The 27,049-nt window shown below is 33.0% G+C and overlaps 1 long non-coding RNA gene across 1 annotated transcript in view; it reads right to left on the bottom strand.

The window, feature by feature from the left end:
• The window catches only part of LOC126954358 (uncharacterized), a 52,972-nt gene extending 38,986 nt beyond the window's left edge, over positions 1 to 13,986 (bottom strand). Inside the window, exon 1 of the long non-coding RNA XR_007725603.1 lies at positions 13,928 to 13,986. This is a non-coding gene — a long non-coding RNA (uncharacterized LOC126954358). The remainder of the gene's footprint in view (positions 1 to 13,927) is intronic.
• Between the last annotated feature and the right edge of the window lie 13,063 nt (positions 13,987 to 27,049).

The raw sequence follows: 27,049 nt of genomic DNA, 5'->3' as shown, positions 1-27,049 counted from the left end.
ATCCCCATCAAGCTACCAATGAGTTTCTTCACGGAATTGGAAAAAACTGCTTTAAAGTTCACATGGAACCAAAAAAGAGCCCGCATTGCCAAGACAATCCTAAGTCAAAAGGACAAAGCTGGAGGCATCATGCTACCTGACTTCAAACTATACTACAAGGCTACAGTAACCAAAACAGCATGGTACTGGTACCAAAACAGAGATATAGACCAATGGAACAGAACAGAGTCCTCAGAAATAATACCACACATCTACAGCCATCTGATCTTTGACAAACCTGAGAAAAACAAGCAATGGGGAAAGGATTCCCTATTTAATAAATGGTGCTGGGAAAATTGGCTAGCCATAAGCAGAAAGTTGAAACTGGATTCTTTCCTTACTCCTTATACGAAAATTAATTCAAGATGGATTAGAGACTTAAATATTAGACCTAATACCATAAAAACCCTAGAAGAAAACCTAGGTAATACCATTCAGGACATAGGCATGGGCAAGGACTTCATGTCTAAAACACCAAAAGCAACGGCAACAAAAGCCAAAATTGACAAATGGGATCTAATTAAACTAAAGAACTTCTGCACAGCAAAAGAAACTACCATCAGAGTGAACAGGCAACCTACAGAATGGGAGAAAATTTTTGCAATCTACTCATCTGTCAAAGGGCTAATATTCAGAATCTACAAAGAACTCAAACAAATTTATAAGAATAAAACAAACAACCCCATCAAAAAGTGGGCAAAGGATATGAACAGACATTTCTCAAAAGAAGACATTCGTACAGCCAACAGACACATGAAAAAATGCTTATCATCACTGGCCATCAGACAAATGCAAATCAAAACCACAATGAGATACCATCTCACACCAGTTAGAAAGGCGATCATTAAAAAGTCAGGAAACAACAGATGCTGGAGAGGATGTGGAGAAATAGGAACACTTTTACACTGTTGGTGGGATTGTAAACTAGTTCAACCATTATGGAAAACAGTATGGCGATTCCTCAAGGATCTAGAACTAGATGTACCATATGACCCAGCCATCCCATTACTGGGTATATACCCAAAGGATTGTAAATCATGCTGCTATAAAGACACATGCACACTTGTGTTTATTGCGGCACTATTCACAATAGCAAAGACTTGGAATCAACCCAAATGTCCATCAGAGACAGACTGGATTAAGAAAATGTTGTGGCCGGGCGCGGTGACTCACGCCTGTAATCCCAGCACTTTGGGAGGCCGAGGCAGGCGGATCACAAGGTCAGGAGATCGAGACCATCCTGGCTAACACTGTGAAACCCCGTCTCTACTAAAAATGCAAAAAATTAGCCGGGCGAGGCGGCGGGCGCCTGTAGTCTCAGCTACTTGGGAGGCTGAGGCAGGAGAATGGCGTGAACCCGGGAGGCGGAGCTTGCAGTGAGCCGAGATCGCGCCACTGCACTCCAGCCTGGGCGACTAAGCGAGACTCTGTCTCAAAAAAAAAAAAAAAAAAAAAAGAAAATGTTGCACATATACACCATGGCATACTATGCAGCCATAAAAAAGGATGAGTTTGTGTCCTTTGTAGGGACATGGATGAAGCTGGAAACCATCATTCTCAGTACACTATCGTAAAAACACCGCATGTTCTCACTCATAGGTGGGAACTGAACAATGAGATCACTTGGACTCGGGAAGGGGGACATCACACACTGGGGCCTATCATGGGGAGGGGGGAGGGGGGAGGGATTGCATTGGGAGTTATACCTGATGTAAATGACGAGTTGATGGGTGCTGACAAGTTGATAGGTGCAGCACGCCAACATGGCACATGTATACATATGTAACAAACCTGCACGTTATGCACATGTACCCTAGAACTTAAAGTATAATATTAAAAAATAATAATAATAAAATAAAAAATAAAAAATAAATAAAAAATAAAAAATAAAAGACCATAAGGGACAAAAAAAAGAAAGAAAGAAAGAAAGAAAACTACACATGCAGAAACATAAAATTTTAATGAAACTTATGTCTATAAATTAACATAGTTAAGTATTTGGGAGGTATAGCTTTCTAAATGTATATTTATACCCATTCATTTACCATTTATCCTTCTCTCAATTTGTTTATCTATCTGTTTATCCTTTTATATACTTACCTGTCATGTTAGCTGTTTTCCTGCATTATAATTGCTTAAACAAAAAATCATGGAAGACATTCATTGGCTCTCCTGTCATTATTTACTATTTGTTTAAATGTTTATTCTTTCAATAATGAGTTATGAAGAAGAGAAGTTAAAAAAAGGTACTGCAAATAGAAAGCACACATTTCGCTATTTTTAAATGAAATTTTGTGACAAATGATAGATTCACATTAGAGTAAATCATTCAGTGAACAGAATATTTATCTTAAATTATACCATTATTTTTCATATTTATGGCTATGGGTAGCAAAATTGTTTTGGTCTGAATCATCATAAAGTGATTTACCTTATGCCATCTTTGTCCCAGGCCCTAAGGACTAATAATATCTTTTAAATAAGCAAGAGCTACGATAATTCTGAAAAGCAATATACAATGTTTTTCTTGAACCAGATAGAGTAGAAGTTAAACTCTACATGGGTTTTTGCCCAAGTTTTTCATTTATATAAATTAAATTTTAGCTCTTCTACTATTATTACGATAAATTTGTCTCTAAGGAAGCACATTTTAAAATCCCACACAAGCCATTGAAATAAGATACATTAAATCTGTACTTTATAATTCATGTATGTAGTAATATTGTCAACAAACCTACTGTGTTTAACGAAGACACATAGCTAACTCTATCATAAACCTACGTAGTCATGAAATAACTACCACCCATTTGGTCAGTTATGAGTCTTGTTTAGAACATAAATGTAAAGAACAGGTACATTTACCAAATAAAAATAAAATCTCTGCTTTGGATCAAGTGAAGGTGAATTAATCTAAGATTCTAATTCAATCCAATGGTTAATATGCAACACAATTTCTACCTCATCTCTCTCCAAACATATTGTATTTTTATATGTGAATAGTTAATGAAATTCCACAGTCTCATTATTAAAGAAACTTGGAAAAATTATTGCATTTTAAATGCACTCTGAAATACAATCACATTTAACCTTCATTTAAAACTGTAAATATACAATTTCCTGTTAATATAGAATAGAAGAACTCTGAAAAATTAATCAAAACATTCTGACTTAATTTCTTAGGGCATCAACACAAATTAACATAAAATATTTGCTCAATAATTCTGTAAGGCAAATAATAGCAAAGCTCTTAGTAGAAATAAGCAGAAAAGAATGAGAAACAGTAGCATATAATTTTAGGACACACTGTATTACAAGAGTGATGTGAAAGTTCATAATTGATTAATTGACACTGTACCATAGACCGAATCTGTTAAGCTCTTATTTATTCTGTTACTATACTCTGGTTTATAAGCTGGAATATTTAAACACTTTTTCGATTTTAGAGGAAAATAGTGGCTAGCTAACAATCAATTACACATTTTGTTTTGCATTATATGTTTTGACCGGGGATGTGGTCTTTGACAACATATGTTTGAGGTCCCCGTGGCAGAGTTCCTGTGGTATTTCCCTGCATGCTGTTTGTCAGTCCAAGTAATCCATTAAAACAGTTGATTTCTTCTTTGCTTAACAGCAACAAAGAAGACACTTTTAAAGATTAATTTTATAATGTCATGAAAAATATTTGTAAAATATACTATTTGAAATATCAATACAATTACTTAGAGATTAATGCACTTGTCATTGAAACAGCTTAGAATTTTTTGATTAATTTTCCAATACTCTAAAAAGATATAGAGATATTTTCTTTGTAGCATGTCCAATGTTTTCAAACAGTTATTGGATTACTTTAGAACACTATTTGTTAATGTTAAGAAAAGAGAAACATTTTGATTAGATATGTTGAAGTTTGTTTGGAAAGACAAGTGATGAGACAATAATTTCATTTTATTGTTACTCTTTCTTTTGAAATGTTTTGAATTTATAAAAGCATAACAAAATAATGCAGATGTTTTTCATGAAATTAAGCATTCTTTACTGCTGCTTTGTGAGGTTGAGGTGTAACGAATCTATTATTTTCTTTGAATAAGCATATATAGGCCAGGCCTGGTGGCTCACACCTGTCATGCTAGCACTTTGGGAGGCTGAGGTGGGCGGATCACGTGGTCAGGAGTTTGAGACCAGCCTGACCAATATGATGAAACTCCGTCTCTACTACAAATACAAAAATTAGCCGGGCATGGTGGCATGCGCCTGTAATCCCAGCTAGGAGAACTAGCAAATATGGACTCTACAAATAATGAGGATTGACAATATAATATTAGAATATCATAAAAAATTGAGGTTTTTCTTCCTTTGAAAGCAGAGTACAATGAGGGAGTTCATGAATTCCCAGGAAAAGTGCAGCTGTTATTTAAAAAGGGTAAATCAGGGCATCCTGGAGAAAACAAAATTTCAGTAAAGGTCTGGAGCAGGTAAGGAGGGTAGGTATTTGTTTTCTGGTGTGTAACATTCCAAACAAAATGAGTAAAAATAGCCAATGTGCGAAGCTTGAAGCATTCCTGAAATATTAGCCCAAGAGCAAGGAAGTCATAGTGCCTGGAAGGTCAGAAAGAGAGAGGAGGGGAGAGAGAGAGAGAGAGAGAGAGAGAGAGAGAGAGAGAGAGAGAGAGGGAGAAAGTTGCAGAGAAGGTCAGAGAAGTAATATGAAGAATCAGTTCCTGTGGGTTTTTTGGGCCCCACTAAAGATCTCTGCTTATATGTTAAATACAACAAGAAGTCATTGCACAAGGACTGACTTACATTTTAAATCAAACTCTCTGGGTGTTCTGTGGTGAAAAAACAAAGGGAGAAGGGAGGGATGAGGGTCAAAGGAAAAAAGCAAGAAAACCTGTATACATTAGGCATTCTTTGTGGTGTGTGGAAAATAGCTGCAATAGAACAGATTCATAGTCATATTCATATCTGTGGAAGTGTTGAGAACTAGCAATGCTCCAAATACAGTTTTAAAGTATTTAATGTAGGACATGAGAAAAGAAATTAAAAAGAATAGGAAAAGAAGAGGAACCAGTTAAGGTGACTGAGAAGGACTAAAAGTAAGGTAGAAAAAAATTGAGGAGAGAGTGGTGTTTAGTACCCAAAAGAAGTAGTGGATCAAGATTGAGCACGTTAAGCTTTGTCAAAGGCTACTAATAAATAAATTATATCGAGAAGGGAGCAATTTGACACTTGATTTGACAGCCTAGAAATTATTGTAGTCTTTATGGGAACTCTAGGAGGGAAATCTTGATTGAATTGGATTTAAGAGAGAATGGAAAGTGAGAATTTGAAGATGGTTAGCCTAAACTATTTCTTAAGAGATTTGCAAAAAAATGGAAACAGCTTTGGTATATAGTGATTCAAGAAAAAAAAAGTGTTTAAAAAATTGTAAGACAGGAAAATAACATTATGTTTTTATGATGATGAAAAATCATTTTTTTTTATGTGGGGAAGAGCCAAAGTGTACATTCTCAGGCCATGTACATAAATAGTCAAAAGATGAAAGAAGAGAAGGTAAGCTGAAATAAAAGAAATTATTGAATTTAGGCAGAATCGTGATAGCATTACATCTATAGTAACATCAAAAACACAGTCAGTATTTGCAAATACTGGCAAGTAAGGAAAATGTGCTTGTGAGAATATGTAGATACTTTTTAAAAAAACTTTTAAGTTCAAAGGTACAAGCACAGGTTTCTTACATAGGTAAACGTGTGTCATGGGATTTTGTTGTACAGATCAGTTCATCACCCAGGTATTAGGCCTAGTACTCATTCGTTGTTTTTCCTGAAGCTCTTTCTCTTCCCACCCTCCACCCATCAAAAGGCCCCAGTGTGTATGGTACCCCTCTATGAGTCCATTTGTTCTCACCATTTACTTATTTGGTTTTCTGTTCCTGTGTTATTTTGCCAAGGATAATGACCTCCAGATCCATCCATGTCCCTGTGTCCCTGCCAAAAAACAAAAACAAAACAAAAATTCATTTTTCTTGATGGATGCATAGTTTTCCATGGTCTTCTTTTGAGAAGTACCTGTTTCCTTCTTTTACCCACATTTTAATGGGGTTGTTTGTTTTTTTCTTGTTTGTCTAAGTTCCTCATAGATGCTGGATATTAGACATTTGTTATGCCTATTTTGTGAAAAATTATCTCATCAGTAGATTATCTGTTTACTATTTTAGTAGTTTCTTTTGCTGTGCAGAATCTTTTTTAGTTAAATTAGAATCTCAATTGTCCATTTTTGCTTTTGCTGAAATTGCTTTTGGCATCCTTGTCATAAAATCTTTGCTCATGGCTATGCTCTGAATGGAATTGCCTAGGTTGTCTTCCAGGGTTTTTATAGTTTTGGGTTTTCCATTTAAGTCTTTAATCCATATTGAGTTAAATTTTGTATAGGGTGTAAGGAAGTCGTTCAGTTTCCATCTTCTGCATATGGTAAAACAGTTATCCCAGCACCATTTATTAAATAGGGAATTGTTTTCCAATGGCTTGTTTTTGTCAGGTTTGTCAAAGATCAGATGGTTGTAGGTGTGTGGTCTTATTTCTGAGTTCTCTATTCTGTTCCCTTGGTCTATGTGTCTGTTCTTGTACTTGTACCATGCTGTTTTGGTTACTGTAGCCTTGTAGTATAGTTTGAAGTCAGGGAATGTGATGCCTCCAGCTGTATTATTTTTGCTTAGGATTTCTTTGGCTATTTGGACACTTTCTTGATTCCACATGAATTTTAAAATAGTTTTTCTACTTATGTGAAGAATGTCAATGATAGTTTAATGGGAGTAGTATTGAATCTATGAATTGCTTTGGGCTTTACAGTCATTTTGTTGATATTGATTCTTTATTTTTCATAAGTATGCAATGTTTTTCCATTTGTTTGTGTCATTTCTGATTCCTTTGAGGAGTTGTTTGTAGCTCTCCTTGTAGAGATCTTTCACCTTCCTGGTTAAATGTATTCCTAGGTATTTTGTTTCTTTCTATGGAAATTTGAATGAGAGTTTATTTGTGATATGACTCTTGGCTTGACTATTGTTGGTGTATAGGAATGCTAGCAACTTTTGCACATTGATTTTTTATCCTAAGACATTGCTGAAGTTGCTTATCAGATTAAGAAGCTTTTTGGCTGAGATGATGGGCTTTTCTTGATATAGGTTTATGTCATCTGCAAACAGGGATAGTTTGGCTTCTTTTCTTCCTATTCAAATGCCTGTTTTTCTTTTACCTCATTGCTGTGGCCACAACTTCCAATATTATGTTGAATAGGATTGTTGAGACAGGGCATTCTTGTGTAGTGCCAGTTTTCAAGGAGAATGCTTCCAGCTTTTGCTCATTCAGTATCATATTGGCTGTGGGTTTATCAAATATGTCTCAATATTTTGAGTTATGTTCCTTCAATACCTGGTTTACTGAGAGTTTTTAGCATGAAGGGATTTGAATTTTATCAAAAGCCTTTAGTGCATCTATTCAGATCATCATGTGACTTTTGTTTTTAGTTCCATTTATGTGATGAATCACAATTATTGATTTGCAAATATTGAACCAACTTTGCTTCCTGGAGATGAAGCCTACTTGATCGTGGTGGATAAGCTTTTTGATGTGCTGCTGGATTCAGTTTGCCAGTAGTTTGTTGAGGATTTTTGCATCAATGTTCATCAAGGATATTGGCCTAAAGTTTTGTTTGTTGTATCTCTGCCAGTTTTTAGTATCAGGATGATGTTGGCTTCATATAATTAGTTAGGGATGAATCTCTCCTTTTCACATTTTTGGATTCGTTTCTGGAAGAATTATACCAGCTCTTCTTTGTGCATCTGGTAAAAGTCAGCCATGAATCTGTCTGGTCCTGTCATTTTCTAATTGGTAGGCTATTTATTACTGCCTCAACTTCATAACTCTTTATTAGTCTGTTCAGGTATTGAATTTCTTCCTGGTTCAGTCTTGGGAGGGTGTATGTGTCCAGGAATGTATCTATTTCTTCTAGATTTTCTAGTTTATGTGCATAGAGTTGTTTATAATATCCTCTGATAGTTGTTTGTATTTCTGTGGGATTGTGGTAATATCCCCCTTATGGTTTCTGATTGTGCTTATATGAACCTTGTCTCTTTTCTTCTTTATTAGTCTAGATAGTGGTCTATCTATTTTATTTTATTTTTTTTTTCAAAACAAAACGCCTCCTGAATTTGTTGACCTTTTGAATGTTTTTTCATATATCCATCTCCTTGAGTTTAGCTCTGATTTTGGTTATTTATTGTCTTCTGCTAGCTTTGGGATGTGTTTGCTCTTGGTTTTCTAGTTCTTTTTGTTGTGATGTTAGGTTGTTAAATTGAGATCTTTCTAACTTTTTGATGTGGGTGTTTAGTGCTACAAATTTTCATCTTAATACTGGATTAACTGTCTCAGGGATTCTGGTATGTTATATCTTTGTCTTCATTACTTTCAAAAAACTTCTTGATTTCTGCCTCAATTTTATTATTTTCCTAAAAGTCATTCAGAAGCAGGTTATTCAATTTCCATGTAATTGCATGGTTTTGAGTTAATTTCTTAGTCTTGAGTTTTAATTTGATTATGCCGAGGTTTGGGAGACTGTTATTTCAGTTATTTTGCATTTGCTGAGGAGTGTTTTACTTCTGATTATTTGATTGATTTTAGAGTAAGTGCCATATGACAATGAAAAGAATGTGCATTCTATTGCTTTGGGGTGAAGAGTTCTGCAGATAGCTATAAGGTTCATTTGATCCAGTACTGAATACAGGTCCTGAATATCTTTGTTAATTTTCTGTGTTGGTGAACGATCTAATATTGTCTGTGGGTTAAAATCTCCCACTATTATTGTGTGGCAGTCTGTCTCTTTGAAGGTCTCTAAAAACTTGTTTTATTAATCTGGTTGCTCCTGTGTTGAGTGCATATATATTTAGGATAGTCAGCTCTTCTTGTTGAATTGAACCTCTTTAAAGCCCTTTTTTGTCTTATTTGATCTTCGTTAGTTTAAAGTCTGTTATGTCAGAAACTAGGGTTGCAACCTTTGCTTTTTTCTGCTTTTCATTTGCATGCTAGATTTTCCTCCATCACTTTATTTTGAACCTATGTATGTCATTGCAAAGGTGAGATGGAGCTCTTGAAGACAGCATACCAATGGGTTTTGGTTCTTTATCCAGATTGCCACTCTGTGAATTTTTACTGGGGCATTTAACTCATTTACATTTAAGGTTAGTATTGATATGTGTAGATTTAATCTTCTCATCATGTTAACTAGTTATATTGCAGACTTATTTATGTCATTGCTTTATAATGTTACTGGTTTGTGTATTTTAGTGTATTTTTGTAGTGACTGGTAATCATCTTTCCTTTCCATATTTAGTGCTTTCTTCAGACGCTCTGGTGGTAACAAATTATCTCAGTATTTACTTCTCTGAAAAGAATCTCTGAATCATTTTGGACATTGTTTTCCTGAATTAAATTGTAACCAATAGATATAATTATGTGTTTTTTTTTCTAGTCACTTTTGTTCATAAATTTGCATGTGTGGAATAAGTGACGTGTTTAATTTGAGTTTTAGTTTTGCTAATAAGTAAGACAAAACACAGATGATCAAGGGTCAGTGTTATATTTATTAAATATTAAGAATCCAAAACTTCATGGTGATCTTATCCAGGATATCATTTCTTTACATTTGCCTGACACACACACACATAAACTTTCTGCTTACCAGGGAGGTTTTATCACCTTATTGAAAGATTCAGTGATGCGGTAGCTTTCCAAATGATGGTCTACCTTATATGTCTCAATGTGCCCCTAGTTGATATTAATTTATTCTACACATTGCCAACAGATTAATCTTTATGATACCCTATTTCACAAATAATATATTTTGTAATTAAAAAACCATGCATGTCTCCTTTGTGAGAAATCACAAAATAACGTAAAAGCTTTGTTTATTACTCTTAACCTTAGAGAAAACCAATTAACCTCCTTTTTGCATTTTTTTCTGACAATGTTGTGGAAATTATTATATTTCAGTGACAGAAAATATTTTAATACTCTTTAGTGATAACTGTTAGTTAACAATCATAAAATATTTATTTTATATTGCCCAACTAAACTATTTTAACCATTTTATGGTTTAATATTTTTGAAAATATTTGTAATTTTTTGTAGTTAAATCCCTTTATTAGATTCCATTTTTATTTCCGAAAGATCCACATAAACTATTGATGAGAAATAGATGTATTTCTCTAGTAATGACTCATGCCTAAGCTCGAAATTTATATATTTTACTTGGTTTTACTTCCTGCTTGATTTTTCACTTGGATATTGAATAGGAAATTCAAGCATAATGTCTCCAAATATCTTGTTTCAACTCTACCATGTCCCTGTCACAACCTACTCCCCATGTCTTTTGTATTGCACTAAAGTGTACCATTATTCACCTAGATGTTCATTCTCAAACATGATGTTTGATTTTACTCTGTCTACCTCACCAATACATCATCAAATACTGTCTGTTCTACTTTCATACAGCCTCAACAATACAATCTCCCATTTCACAGAGTTCTACTCAATTCCTTGTCTGGAGTTATGCTTTTAAATATCAAACCCTCTTACAGCTTCTCATCTCCTTTACAAAGAGGTTTAAGCTCCTACAATGCCCTGTACAAACTGTCTTCTCATGACCTTTCCAAATTAATCTCTCATTTATCTTCCCATTATCACACACTTCATGTTAGATAGGCTTGCTACTTTTCACTCCTTAAGCATGTTAAGCCAGTTCTGCCTTACCTAGGAACTTTACTCTTACATTTTTTTCACCAGACAAATGTTTCCCTCAGATCTTATCACAGTGTCACATCAGTATTTTTCAAGTGGTCCTTCCTGAGAGATGTCATTAGTAACTTTCCTCTGTAAAATAGTCATCAACCTTGTGAGCCTCTCTCACTTCCTTCTGCCTTTTGTCCCTTCCTTTTTTTCTAATCCACACTTAACCAAAAGATCTCATATTTCTATCTAGATGTACAGATTTATTATCTCATCTTCAATTTAACACCCCCCCACACACACACACTTTATTGTAATTACTTCTATTCATTTCTAGCCTCTCCATCTCATAACTTTATGACTATGGGAAGATCTGTTTTCTTGTTCACTATTCTATCATCAGTGCCTAAATAGAATTCTTCTTAATATGATAACTGTTTGATAAATATTGTTTGAAAGAAAGAAGAAAATATGAAGTGAGAGAAGAATGGAAGGGAAAAAAGAAGAAAGGCATTGCAAAATCTGAATCCCAAGGTATGATAATTTTTTAAATGCCACGTAATTTTAATATCCTTCTTTGACAAAGCTGGAACAACAAAAAAGATGCCTTCTTTGCTCAGTTGTCATAGGAAGTGTTATGCAAAAGGGAGTATCATAGTAAGGAAAATGCCATTCAGTGAGGCATCTGGAAATTTGTATGAGCATTTTGTTGTCACATGTGGATGGCATTGAATGTATATGGATGAGGACTGTTAGATATTCTGCACTGTGCAAAAATAGACCTTTGTCATGTACATATTTTGAATGATCTGATATGTATTTATATATGATAAAACCTAGAACTAATATTTTGTATATAAATAAAATGTTTCTGGAACCACATTTTGCATGCATATACTTTTCTAACAATATTAAAACTGTATAGATACAGAAAATATTTTTTTATTTGGGGGCATGTAATAAAAAACTGTTCAGTATTTCCCCAAACTTGTATCAGCAAAGGCAATGCCACTCTTGATATTCACCTACCACTATCAGTGGCAATTGTCTGTCTAATATGATGCAAAGGATTGTGTCTTCTCCCAAAGGTGTGATTATTAAAGGACATATTATTTTTTAACTTAAATTTGCTTTTATGTTTCCTAATACAGTTAGGGCATTATATTATTTTTTTGTAGCTGCCTATGAAGTTGGGTTACAGTTCCTCTGTTTATCATTGCATGATAACAAATTCACTACAATATATGAGAAGTTGGTTTGAAATGATTGAGAATGAATGGTCTAACATTTAGCTTGTTCATATATGTATTTTATATATGCATTTTATTCCTATTTTCATCAGCAACATCTAATATCACTACTACTTTGCATAGTGAAATATGATAATAACAACTAACTGCTGTCTTTTTCTAAGGGTCTTCTGCTAATCACTTTATGTTTATTATTCCATTAATCCTCTCAAAACCTGTATAAGGTATTGAAGAAAGTGAAGTTGAAAGAAATGATGTCTTATGCAAATATCACAAAGCTAGTAATCATGAGATATGACTTGATCTCTTGTCGGTGTCCTTCTTTTCAGACATGGACTTTGTATTTTTATGCTCCATAGCACATTCTAAAAGGTATTATGCACAGTTATTCCAAAAAAAAATCACTCTAATTTCCTTTAATGGATAAAAGCAGGAGCATGGGCAATGTTACGACTCAGACTCAGACAACACCTCAAAGCCATTATAAGTGGAGACTTCTTCATGTTCCAGTTCTTGGAGATATTTGGTTTGGGTCACCTGTTTTCTCTGCTGGCATACCCATGAGTGCCTCTGTGGCAGTTGTTCCTACCATGGTTTCACCAGAGAGTAAGTCCTGTGTCATATGCTTCATACAGAAGATGTTCACAACATATGTAATATTTTTGATAATAGTAAACCCCAGTCAAGAAAGAAAACTCTGTTAAACGGCATATTGCTTACTTAATGTGAACTATTTCAATCTGTATGCAAAATTCAAATAATTCAGTAAACGAGTCATTCTTTAACTTAAGCCATCAATTAAAATCATTTTTCAATGGAAAGGAATCCTAGTTTGAATTAAACATGTGACATAATGTCAAGACAATGTTTAAATTCTTTGAATAAAAGAATTGTAAACTCACACTGAATTTGGAATTTGATTTTCAAAACTGATTTAAAACAACTATTATCTACTTGTAGCTAAGCATTTTAAATGGTTTCAAATATTATTTTAAAAATCAGACTAGGTATCTAAATTATAAATTTAAAATTATTATGTTCAAAATATCAATGAAAAGAAACTAATTTTGTATTAGTTAGATATTTGCTAACATTTAAAAAATATACAACTGCATTTCTTCAGGTAAAACAGGAAAATTCAATCCCTAATTTTTATCAATCTTTTGATTTGAAAATGTGACAGTAATTGTAAATCTTGTTGACATGATTTCCCCATGTTCTGGCAAATATTTGAGCTTATATTTAAACAGCCAACACTCATTACCTGTTACTCTGGTTTCCTTTTCATTTTGGGGAATATGTTCTTTTCCTTGTGTGGCAGGATCATCCTAACTAATAGGTTTATATTACCAAGTATGAAGAAGGTGACTGCATAGACAATGCTAATAGCATGCCATCATTTTTATAGTTACATATTCTGTGAAAAGCAATTTTTTAAAGGTAAGAATTCTTAAGTAAGTATTATAGGATTAGTAGTAACAGGAATAGATTGTGTCTGTCATGGCTTAAGCTGAGCAAGGGAACCCATCTCTGCTTTCTTTTTATATTTGTTTAGCTTTAGCAGTAACAAGGCACTATTTGTCTAACAGATCCTCACTAGGTAAGAGCCTACATCCAGCCTATGATATCAGCATTTTCACTTTAAAATTCATTTGATTAATAACTTAGTATCCCTGATGTTGTCTGATATATCTTAGCTCAGTGACTAATATTTATTTTGAAATGCAGGGCACAATAAATCCGAAAAAAAGTTAAGTCCATTTATTTTCTATTAAAGCTATTCAAAAGAATAGTTCTAATTGAATGATGACAATAGGATTGAGGGAACAAAAGAAAGATAAAAGGTTCTATAATCCTTCTGACCAGGTTTGGCTGCAGATGACCTCTTGTTCTTTCTCTGATTTCTCATTGTTGCACAAGAGCCTGTACAGAACAGAACAAGAATTCTTTAGCCTCTGTCGTGCAGCATTAATAATGCCTCTTATCTCTTATAACATTGACCTATAAATAAATGGGAGTTAAAGACTATACAGCACAAGATCAAAAGTATATTTTATGTAATGACAGTCTAACCATCAGATACATTAAAATATTGAATATATACAAATCCTAGGTCAGTAAACAATTTCTGGTATGGAATAATAATAAAACTCTCAATATGTGAGATATGAGTGGAAATTATTGATTAGGCTCAATTAAAAATTAGTCTTCAAGATACAGTTTTTTAAGATTTATATTAAATGACCCTCTTTACTTCTTGTACAATGGCTTGTCTTGAAGTTTATTTTATCTGATATTAATATAGCAACACTAGCTTGCTTATGTTTAATATTTGCATGGGATATATTTTAATATTTTACTTGTGAGTCATTCATGTTCTTACATTTGAAGTGCATCTTATTGAAAGATATAATTTTACATGATTTATCATTTTTTGTTTTTAGAGTTTGGGCTGGCAATTTGGAACAATCTGTACATTTTAATTGAATTGTAAATTCAATTTATATTTGATGTAATGTAGTTGTATTTATAATTTTCCATCCATATCTATTGATTCTTTTTTTATTTTCCCATTTGTCTTTCGTATTTTTATTCTTTTTCTTGAATTGCTCAACTTTTTTTTAAATATTCCCCTTAAATTCCATTAATGGACTTTCTGCCATATCATTCTGTATCTATTGTATGGTTGCTGTTGGGATTATTTTATGTTTGTTTATCTCAGTATAGCGTTAATATTTTAACACTTTATGCAAAATGTACAAATTTTATAATATTCATATTTAATTTGCCTCAAATTTGTTGTACCATGGACATACATTTTGCATCTACGTGTGTTATAAACATAACTATACAAGGTTACGTTTTTGTATTAAATTATAACTTGTATATTAAGGCAATTAAGAGAAGAATAAAAAAGTAAGTCTTTTGCATTTATTCAAAGTATTTATCTAGTCTCAGCCTCTATCTTGGTCAGCTCCATTTGGAGTCTGAAAATTTCTCATAGCAGCTTTTGTGGTGCAGATCTTTGATGATAAATTGTTTTAGCTTTCATTTTCTGAAAAGATGTTTAATTCACCTTGCTTTATCAAGACAGTTTGACTGGATATAGAATTTTTGTTTTTTGTCTTCCATGTGTTTCCTTGTTCACTTTTCCTATAAGCACCTTAAAGATATTGGCCCATTCATTGTGTGCTCTCATTGATATTTTCTGATTCTAGGGAATTCCACCATTATTTGTTTCATTTTTATTTTACTCTGACCGCTTTCAAGATTTATATTTAGTTGTCAGCAATTTAATTACAATACGTCTAGGTGTGATTCTCTTTGCATTTGGCCTGCTAAAAAGGGTTCCTGCACATCTCGAGTCTGTGAATTTGTATTTTTCTTCTTCTTTGGGACATCTTTGCCATTACTTCCTCAAATACACATGCACGCACATGCGCATACACACACATACACACATATATTCCCCTCTCACATTCTGTCTATCCTAAGAATCTAATTAGCATATTCTGGACCCACTGGGTACAGGCATCAAATTTACTTATTTTTCAATCTGTTTTGCTGCCTGTTTTGTTGCCTATACTTCATATTTTACAGTTTTTATTGATTGATTGATTTTTAGAAACAAAGTTTTGCTCTGTCTCCCAAGCTCGAGTGCAGCAACATAATCATAGTTCACTGCAGCTTCTGACTCCTGGGCCCAAGTGGTTCTCCAGCCTCAGCCTCTCAAGTAGCTAGAACTATCAGTATGCACCAACACAGCCAGCTAATTTCTTTAAATTTTTGTAGAGATTAAGGTCTCACAATGCTGCCCAGACTCATCTCAAGTTCCTGGGCTCAAGAGATCCTCTCTCCTCAGCTGTCCAAAGCGCTGCTATTACAGGTGTGAGCCACTTCACCAGATTGTATACATTCTATTGCTTTGTCTACTAGGTCGTTGAATCTTTCTTTGCCATCTTTAATCTTTTGTTAGTTACATTCAATAAATTTTTACTTTAACTTCTTAGAATTTTCATTTTGTTTTTGTAGTAGCTCTGTTTTTAGTTTTACTTATTAAGATTTGCTTTTCTTAAAGTATTTGCACATATTTCAAACAACTGGTTTAAAATTCCTGCCTGCTAATTTCTATCTCTGGTTTATCTTGGATTATTTACTTATTAATTTTCCTTCAGTCATATTTTCCTAGTCCATCACATATTTAGTCATTTTTATGTATTACTAGACACTTCAGATGGTATACTGTTCAGGCTTTCATCCCAGATTAGTCAAGACTTTGAGAAAAGGTTATACCTAGGTATGGATATCTTTCATTAATTGTTTGAACTAATATGTTAAAAATAAGGTTGATTGGACTTTAAAATATGGTTTTCAAGAAATTCTGTTACAAGAATTTCATGAAATTTTTTTCTTTAAATACAGAAAATGCTTATATACATGTAAGTATATATGCATATATTTACACATTTATAACCTTTATAGTAATTAATATTTTATAGCTTTATGTTCAATGTTGATCATGGTAACAACACTTGAATAAAATCAATCCCTGAAATGTAATTCTTTCTTATTTTTGTATAAAATTACTTATAAGTGTGCTGGGAAAACTGGATATCCATGTGTAGAAGAATAAGATTATACCCCCACCTATCATCCTATACAAAAATCAACTTAAAGGAGATGAAATACACAAATGTAAGACTCAAGGGAGTTGAACAATGAGAACACATAAACACAGAGAGGGGAATATCACACACCAGGGCCTGTCAGGGGTGAGGAGTAGGGGAGGGATAGCATTAGGAGAAATACCTAATGTAGATGACAGGTTGATGGGTGCAGTAAGCCACTGTCGCACATGTATACCAACAAATTTGAACGTTCTGCACATGTACCCCATAACTTAAAGTATAATTTTAAAAAATTAGAATAAAACATATGGGACTTTTTCAGGCATTCATATAGGAAAAGATTTTATAAGACTACAAAAGCACAGGCAACAAAAGCAAAAAAAAAAGAAAAAAAATAGGACTTTATATCAAACTCAAAAGCTTCTGTATAAAAAAGAAACAACAGAGTGAGAAGACAGTTTAGAGAATGGGAGAAATATTTACAAACTATTCATTCAACAGGTGTTTAATATTCACAATATCCAATGAACTCAAACATCTCAACACACACAAAAAAATCTGATTAAAAAATGGACAAGTTACCTAAACAGACAATTATCAAAAGAAGAAAACAAAAGTATTGTGGGCATTATCCAAAAGACAATAATATAAAATACTGGAGAGGATGCAGCTAAAAGGGAACTCTTAAATACTATTGGTTTGAATGTAAACTAGTACAGCCACTATGGAAAACAGTATGAAGATTCCTCAAAAAACTAAAAAAAGAATGATCATATGAGCCAGCAATTCCAACTACTGGGCATTTATCCAAATGAAAAATAAGATCAGTGTGTTGAACATCTGCATCACCATGTTCACTGCAGCACTACTCACCGTAGTGAATTAACCTATAGTTGTCCAAAAACAGATAAATTGATGAGGAGAATGTGATATATACACAATATCATATTGCATGATATACACAATGGAATACTATTTGGCCATAAAAGATTAAAAGAATGAATATCTATCATTCATAACAACATGGATGTAACTGGAGGGCACTATGTGAGTGAAATAAGCCAGGAACAAAAAGTTAAACACTGCATATTCTCACTCCTATGTGGAAGCTAAAAACGTTGGTCTCACAGAAATTAAAAAGTAGAACAGAGGAAGGGTGTGGGAAGGGAAGAATAGGGAGAGATTTATTAAGGAGTATATAATTTTAGCTAGATGGAGGGAAATTTTCTAGTGTTCTATACTACTTTAGGATGACTATAGTTGACAATGTTTGATACAGTTTCAGATAACTAGAAGGAAGATGTTCACAAGACAAAGAAATGATAAATGCTGGAGATGCTGGCTCTGCTAATTACCCTGATAATAGCCTACATCAGTAATTGCTGTTAGTAGTCTAGTCACTATACATTTAGTAATATAAAATTACTAATAGTAATTAGTTCTTCAACTAAAATCAAAACGTATACTCCATTAGTATGAACAATTATTACACATCAATTAAAAAATTTTAAATGCCACAGTATTTACTCTTCCTATAGTCTAAGATGAAAGCATAATATTTTCTTCTACCTATAATTAGATATTAGTATTTATTCTCATAAAAGCTGGTAAGCTTCCTGGGAAAGTCCCATTTAGACCTCCAAACTATAGAACCTTGAACACATTTCTGCAACCATGGTAATGCGAAGCGGTGGTACCTTCACATTTATGATGTTCATTAGGATGTCTATGATTGGTGCAGATCATCTTTAAAGAAGAAATAAAGTGTTGTGGAGTTTCACTTGTTAATAAACATTATAAGCTCCTTTTTCATACGAGATCTCTTTCCTATTTTTCTTCACGTTTCCTTAAATAATGTGTTTTCCCTTCTGCTGCTAATTTATGTTTACAAAAGTTAATCTACTTTCTTTTTTTTTTCTTTTTGTTTTTTTACCTCTAAAATAAGCGTGAAATTATTTTGAGTTCCTCTAAAGGTTGTTTGTTATGAGATAGAGTAAGGCAAAATCGAAAGAGATGAAAAAAGACAGAGTAATGAGATGTGAAATCCAAACCACTGAAAAGACCTGAAAGTAAAAGATTCACTGTCACCTTTTGTTCTGCTGGCTCCTATGTGTACAGAAGTAGCTACCCACAGGTAATCCAGAAAACATGGTTGAAACTAATTCACTTTTATATTTTAAAAGTATTTACAATGTTCATTTTTGTTATGTTCTGGCTTAAGATAAAGAAAATAATTTTTAAAAATAAAATTTCAAGGTACCCAGAGAAGATATACTCTATTTTAAAATCCACAGAAGCAAGATATTTCAGATTTTTTAAAAAAGTAAAGAAAGCTGTGTAACAATAACAAACACAAATAAATAATCACAAACATTAAATCATAATAATGGTAATGAAGATAATTAGTAATCAGATTGATGTAAGCAGGTATTTTATGAAAGAAATTCCCCATCAAATTGTTGATGAATAAGACAATAAAAAGCTGAAAAGTTAGGCAAATCACCAATTTCTGAAGGAAATTTACCAGCTCATGAAATTAAAACAAACTAACCAACCAGAGCCAATTAATAAAGTCTATTAAGATTTGCTTCTGGCAGATGATTTCAATGATCTTTATAAACTCATGATACATATGTAGTGTTTCTTACTCCCCAAATATGGAACAACTTCTAATGCTCTGATTCCTACATCCAGACATCATTCTTAGTTCTATGCAGTTGAATTTATAAGCTTTTTTTGAGAAGTCTATTAGCTATTAATATTTATTTTATTATTTTTTCTTTTAAAAACTTTGCATCTATGGCATTAGACTCTTCATATACTATGATAAAGTTGAGCAAATGAGAATTTGAAAATTGAATTTTGTTTGGTGTGAATTTATTTCTCATCTTGGTTATTTAAAGTATAAAATAATAAAAATTTATTTTATATATACTTTTCTAAAGTAATCTATCATCTTAAACAATATAGAATAACAGATAACTATAAATGGATAATGCCAAATATAGACAAAGATTTCCCAAACTACTGCATAAACTCATTCTCAATATTCATCTGAAAATTGACATTAACTTTTGCATTTCGGCCACTACTAATCTTTACACTCATTTCTGGAAATCCCTCTCATATGCTCTTTATTTCCTCTGTGGTTTGATAAGAACATAGTGAATGGAGAGCACAATTGGACTCCATGAGAATACGGTTGAATCATAAATCTCTCTATAGCAGAATCCATTTAAAAACATATAAATTAGTATTTGGTTTAGGGCGTGTTCAATGTATTATGTGAACTATGTCCCTAAGAATTAATTAATTGTAGTAATGCTTTCTTGGAAAACCAAAAGCTACAAATAAATATTGTAAATCAGAATGAGTGCCAATATTAGAATGGTATATATAGTAACTATTATATATAATTTAGCTTAGGTAATACAAAGTATATATGGTAATATATTGCAAATAATCAAAATATGCTTAGCTCCCCTTATTATTATTCTCCACTATGTTTTAGAGTATTTTAAATTCATATTCTAAGAAAAAAAAATCTGTTTTTCTTACATCAGAAGTTTTATGAAAATTATAAATTGTAGAATATACTATATCAGGATTTTTAACCAACTTTCTTATATTACATACAAGTGCTCTTTACTATGTCTTGGCCTGAATTATTTTATATTTTGTATCTGTAGTCTGTGGGATGATTTTTACTTCCATAAATGCTTTTAAAATTATATTTTAATCTGACCTTTGATGCCTTTTTGTTGTTGTTACTGAGACGGAGTCTCACTCTGTCACCCAGGCTGGAGTGCAGTACTTCGATCTCAGCTCACTGCAAGCTCCGCTCCGGGTTCACTCCATTCTCCGGCCTCAGCCTCTCCAGCAGCTGGGACTACAGGCACCCGCTGCCATGCCTGGCTAATTTTTTTGTATTTTTAGTAGAGATGGAGTTTCACAGTGTTAGCCAGGCTGATCTCGATCTCCTGACCTCGTGATCCACCCGCCTCGGCCTCCCAAAGTCCTGGGATTACAGGCATGAGCCACCGCGCCCGGCCGATGTATTTTTAAAGAAAGCATGACAAATATAATTTGATTTTTTTCTTCAAATTATTGATGCAAGACTAAGAACAATCAAAGAACGGGGTTAATAAAATTACTACAATTATTTTTAAATAGTTATTTGAAATATAATGCATTGAACGTTTAAAAACATAATTAAAAAATTGAGTTGAGTATTTTTGCTGATGGTTTTTAGAATAATAATATATAATGGACTATTTTTCATTTATTCATTTATAAATTAAGAGTACAAAATTTAGTAGGAATTTGTTGAAAATATTTTATATGGAAAGCTTTGAGAGAGATAATTTGTGGAGGCTGAAAACTACTTTAGTCACAATACTAATTCAACATAAGTAAAATTAACAGTTATATTTAAAATATAATAGTTATTTAGGAAACTCACAATTATAACTTATTGTGCCTTAGCAGTTGCTGGTGTAAGTAATGAATTCTTTGTCAACTAAAACACATCTAGTAACATCTACTGATGAAAAGCTGCAATATTAAAGATTCAATATAACTAAACTCTGTCACTTAAAAAATTTTAAAACATCTAAAATTTATTAATATCTTCTTCCTTCCAAACAGTTATGAGATCGTCAACTTTTATCAGTATTTTAGTGACATTTTGGTATTTATATTTCATAATTTGTCATGGTTACTATTACTGTTTCCAGTCAGCACTTGTTTATTATATAATCAGAATGGAGTTTCAGTAGTAACCGTTACATAATTTGAAGATAAATAATCTTTTGAAAAAGTCTACGATTTCAATAAGTTGGGTCTCATAAAAGTGATACTAAAAATCTAATTCTTTACAATTATTTTCTGTCTTGGTAATCTAAACTAAAGTATCCGTAGTTAACATAGTACCAAGCATGGTAACATATGTACTAAGAATATTTTCTTGGGCTTTAACTTACATATGTGTGAATTCTAGAATTTAGTTACAGGCGAGGGTGACTGACTCTGTCTTAAATCAGACTGCTAACATTTACAGTCACAGACACAAGATAAAAAATACAACTAGCACTAACTGGAACACTTCCAATAATGGCCTTATTGAAGAGGATTTATGACTGTGGTGCTAAAGCCCTCTTCAGAAGTCCTGTTCTGGGGTGTTGTGTGCTAACAGTGAAAATATTCATTGTGTATTATATATGCTGTGTGTACTTGCACACACACTGTGTGTGTGTAAATATATAGCATATGTACCTAGGAAAATATAAGAAAGACAATACAGATTTCACTCAGACCCACCATACCCTAGTCCATATATTTTAAAACTTGAATTTGTCCATTGTAAATTTTCTCTTTTTGAATTAGTTAGCTCTTTCATTATCATTAAGGTCTAAATAGAAACAGGTAGGTGAACTGTTCTTATGAACCATTCCTTATTTGCATAATTTTTCCTGAATTAATTTAAATCTCCAATTTATTTATTTATTTTTATTTATTTATTTATTTATTTTATTGAGTTATTAGTCAATGTACGTTGCAACTCAGTCAAAGTCTTCTAAATATAGTTCTCTCTTGCTTGGCCTCCACATCCACTTTGAACTCTGCCAACCCTATTTTAGACTCAGGACACTGACATATGTGGGCTGTATCAACAGGACTTCAAGGCCCTCTGACTTCTAGTTGAGTTCCACCAATGATTAGCCCCAGTAGGAAATCTAAAGGGTGAAGGAGAGATAGGTCAGGAAAATTATCCTCAGGCTCCCTCTTACTAAGATCACAACAGTTGGCTGTGTTCTTTTACTGAAGATAACTAATCCTCAAAGCTATATTTTTTTCTTGTTCCTATAACCTCACCTTCCTTTTATTGTTAAAAAAATTCAGCTAGTGCAGGAATCTGCACTAACACTTGAGTTTTCTTACACCTCATTCAAACCTTCATAATTTATTCTTACACAAATAAAGCCTCTTCAAATTATCTTAACTGAAATGTGCTATGTGTCTCTATTTGGGATGTAGATTGATACATTTTCAGTCATAGAATACATACTTTATATAGTATGTCCATGAGGACACATCAGTGTGCTTGAAATCTAAGACAGTATTAATGGTGATCTAATAAGTTTGTTAAAACCGACAGATGATAATGTGTTAACACCTACTGCAATACAGTTATTTATTTTTCAGGAGAATTCACAGGGCAAAGCACAGAATACTGTGAAAATAATTTGAACATATTACTAATAGACAAATTTTTTTTTCAAATGATTACTTAAAAACTAATTATATATTATGGAATAATTTATCAAATGTTAGAAGAGCATCTTCTGTGGTCAAGATTTCTATTTATGCCCATATAAATGCATTTAAAAATCAGTATAAAAAATTAAGTACTTTTATTAATTACTGTGTTCCTTATGTTCAAAGAAATAATGAGGTTGTACTACTTCAAAATTTTTGTTTAATTGCTTTTTAAATAATAAGATTAGATTTAGATGTTATCTCAAATGATAGATCAGCATGAAAAGAATTTTAAAAAATAAGTGTTTAATTTGCATTTCTCTGATGGCCAGTGATGATGAGCATTTTTTCATGTGTCTGTTGGCTGTATGAATGTCTTCTTTTGAGAAATGTCTGTTCATATCTTTTGCCCACTTTTTGATGGGGTTGTTTGTTTTTTTCTTGTAAATTTGTTTGAGTTCTTTGTAGGTTCTGGATATTAGCCCTTTGTCAGATGAGTAGATTGCAAAAATTTTCTCCCATTCTGTAGGTTGCCTGTTCACTCTGATGGTAGTTTCTTTTGCTGTGCAGAAGCTCTTTAGTTTAATGAGATCCCATTTGTCAATTTTGGCTTTTGCACAAGTATACATATGTAACAAACCTGCACGTTATGCACATGTACCCTACAACTTAAAGTATAATAATAATAAATAAATTAAAATAATAATAATAATAATAAAATAAAACCACAATGAGATATCAAAAAAAAAAAAAGAAATCAAGAAGTTAGGAGGGTGGGGCGAGGAAACTGTTTAAGAAGAAATGTACAAAATCAAAATCACCTGTTCTCACTTAATAAAGAAAATCAGTTTTTCTCTTTAAAAAAAAAAAAGTGTTTAAAATACATTTTATTTCATCGTCATGAAATATGTCACAGTCATAATAAAATTGAATTAATAACACCTGGATGGAAAACTGAATTAAATACAAAAATACTAGCTATTTCAGTTGAAATTTGAGTATGTTATTTCCTTTACTTTTCATTTTGTTATGTTTTCTAAACTGGGACCTAAGTACTAATTTATCAATTTCCCTCTCCAGTTCCACATTATTAATCACTCAGTGTGTGGAGTGTAGGTTTACAGGATCTGAGCATTTGGCTCAATTGGTAGGTGTATTTCTCTAACGAAGCCATAGATCTATGCCCAGTCCCAATAGAAGCCACTTTGTTTCACATGGGAACAGTAACTACATAATGCATCTTTAAACGCAATACTTACTGGAAAAAATCAAATTATTCATATGCAAGCTTACTTTCATATTTTTGCTTGAGGAAATAGTCTCTACTTCAGTATTAAATAAAATAATAATAATATTAATACTGCTACTACTGATAAAGCATTTTAGCTTACCATTTCCTGAATACAGCACTTCATCTTAAGCTCCCTCAAGTAGAAGGTGCTCATTTTCCATATCTCACAAAATTGGGAGTCAGGAGATTATATAGGAACCTCCATGATCCCTGCTGCTATGATTCTATTTCCAAATTATAAGTTCTTCACTTTTATGTGAAATCATCTGTGAATTAGAGGCTCTTAGCATTGTGTTATATATGATATTCTTTTCAATTTTTAACAGTGAATTTTGAAACATTCAATTTATACAAAAAATTTAAAAACATTAAAAAGAACGTGTATACAAGTTTTACTTGTATCCTATGTATTTTACCAAACTTCCGTTCAATTTCTATGTATTTTCTGTCTCACACACACATACACCCATTCGAAGGTAAATTCTAAGTGAGTTGCTCCTTTACCTGTGAATGACTTTGTATATAATTGTGTGTGTGTTTCTTAAAAGGACATTCTTTCAAATAAGCACAGTTTAAACACAGATATCACAAAATCAAATTGATAAGGTACTATTTATATAATGCATAGGTTATTTTTAAATTTTATCAATATGTCCCACTGGCACTCTTTTTTTTTTTTTTTTTTTTTGGTCTAGTCTAGAATTCAATTCAGGTTGTCATCATTTGTCATTCTTTTAAGGCCTCTTTAAGGTGATATAATTTTTCAATCTTTGTTTTTTCATGACCTTGATATTTTTACTGATATCTCCTTAACTCTTTCTCATTCATTAAATTACTGAGCACTGGCCTTACATTTGCCTTTTCCACGCTGACATCGAGCTGGGTAACTTAAACAGAATCTGACATTATCTCGAATACTATTCACCTTCTCCTTATTTCAGCTCTCCCCTAGCACGGCTACATCATAGCCTTAGTCAACACCCAGAAGTTTCCTCACATCTAAAATGTTAATGCTGGGATTTCTTTCCTGTGTGACAACATTCTTGCTATTCAGAGTGATTATCAACTGCTTCTCCCAAAACTCGAATCTCTCTTGTCTTTCTCATTGGATTCCTCCTGTCTTCATTTTTCTCTTTGTTCAGTGAATATTTTACAGTATATCAGTCTGCCTAAAGCTTTTCAACACTTTAAGTGTCTTTACTTAATTCATTTCAGTGTCCTCAGGTGACAAAATGCCTATTTCAGATTATTCAAATATTTAGCAAAGTCTTGCCTCTATCATTAAAGCAGACAGAATTATGACTCGAAGAATTTATGATCTCAAAGACCAATTAGATAGTCAATACTCCCAGTCAATTATTTCTATTTTTCTTTCCAAGGAAATTGAAATTGACCCTATGGGCAACCAAACGTGAAGCACAGCAATCAAAAAACTCTCTCCTCTTCCTATGCATAGCACTACTGTTTTTGAATTATCACTACTTCCTTACCAGTGACAAACCTCACCAAGCTTTAGTATTCCAGCCTCCGGATAAAGATTATTGAAGTATCCAATCACCAAATTAACATCACTTCAAATTCAGAAAATGGCCCATCTTTTGAATTACTTCTTTAATATTATAAAGTCCCTCCCAACTGCTCCATATTAAAATGGTCCTGCCTGTTCCCTGGGGTGTGTTTCATCTTATAACAAACTAAATAAACCTAACTTGGTTTCAATAAAATTTGTCCTGGATTTACTCATAAGATGCTCTCCCTTTCCCCAAAGGAAATACAGTAATTATCTGTGTTCAGATAATAATTTTCTGTCCTCAGATAATAATTTTACCTGGCTGTGTTATAGGAAATGGGTTGCAAGGGAGTTAAATTAAGATAAGAAACATGGTTCAGGCTGGGCGTGGTGGCTCACACAGGTAATCCCAATACTTTGGGAGGCCGAGGCAGGCGGATCACCTGAGGTCAGGAGTTTGAGACCGGTCTGACCAATATGGTGAAATCCTGTCTCTCTACTAAGAATACAAAAATTTGCTGGGTGTGGTGGTGGGTGCCTGTAGTCCCAGCTACTTGGGGGGCTGAGACAGAAGAATTGCTTGAACCTGGGAGGCAGAGATTGCAGTGAGCCAAGATCGCGCCACTGCACTCCAGCCTGGGTGACAGAGCGAGACTCCGTCTCAAAAGAAAAAAAAAAAAAGAAAAGAAAAAGAAAAACAGTTTTCATTTTCAGGCCAGAGAAGACAACAGTCAGGGTTAGGCACTAGGGTGGAGTTTCAGAGAAGTAGACAGAATTCAAGGAAATTAAGGAGACACAGCCATGAACTTAAAAGTCAATCACTATACCCCTTCACTCCTGCTGCAAAGATTCATAGGTTTAAGATAGCTTAGAAGAGAGAGGAGACAAAGTGAATGGGAGTTCCCTTTAAAGATATTGACTTGGACATTTTGTTAACTGAGTAGAGATTCTTCTTGTGGCTGAAAGTGATGCTATTTTACACAAAAATTAAAAGGCCAGTTGGAGATTTCTTTCTAAAATGGGGAAGAAGAAATGATCCATAGAGTATTCAGAAAGAGAATGAGAAAGAAAATATAAAGTTTTTTTTTTCTAAGCTGTACCACATTGAATTCAGCTCATTCAGTAGGTTATTTATGAATGTCATTTTATTATTTCTAATTTTCCATTTCATTATTTCTGATTTTCCATTTTAAGTATTATCTACTGCCTCTTCACTGTGTAACATGATCTATGCTGGGGCAATAAAAAGGCATTATTTTCTCTCTCCATCCCCATCCACACACATAGACAACTGAAAT

The sequence above is a fragment of the Macaca thibetana genome, chromosome 5, assembly GCF_024542745.1.
Source record: "Macaca thibetana thibetana isolate TM-01 chromosome 5, ASM2454274v1, whole genome shotgun sequence".
Classification (NCBI taxonomy): Eukaryota; Metazoa; Chordata; class Mammalia; order Primates; family Cercopithecidae; genus Macaca; species Macaca thibetana.
Note: the sequence above shows the minus strand (reverse complement) of the source record. Positions and strands in the feature narration are given on the sequence as shown.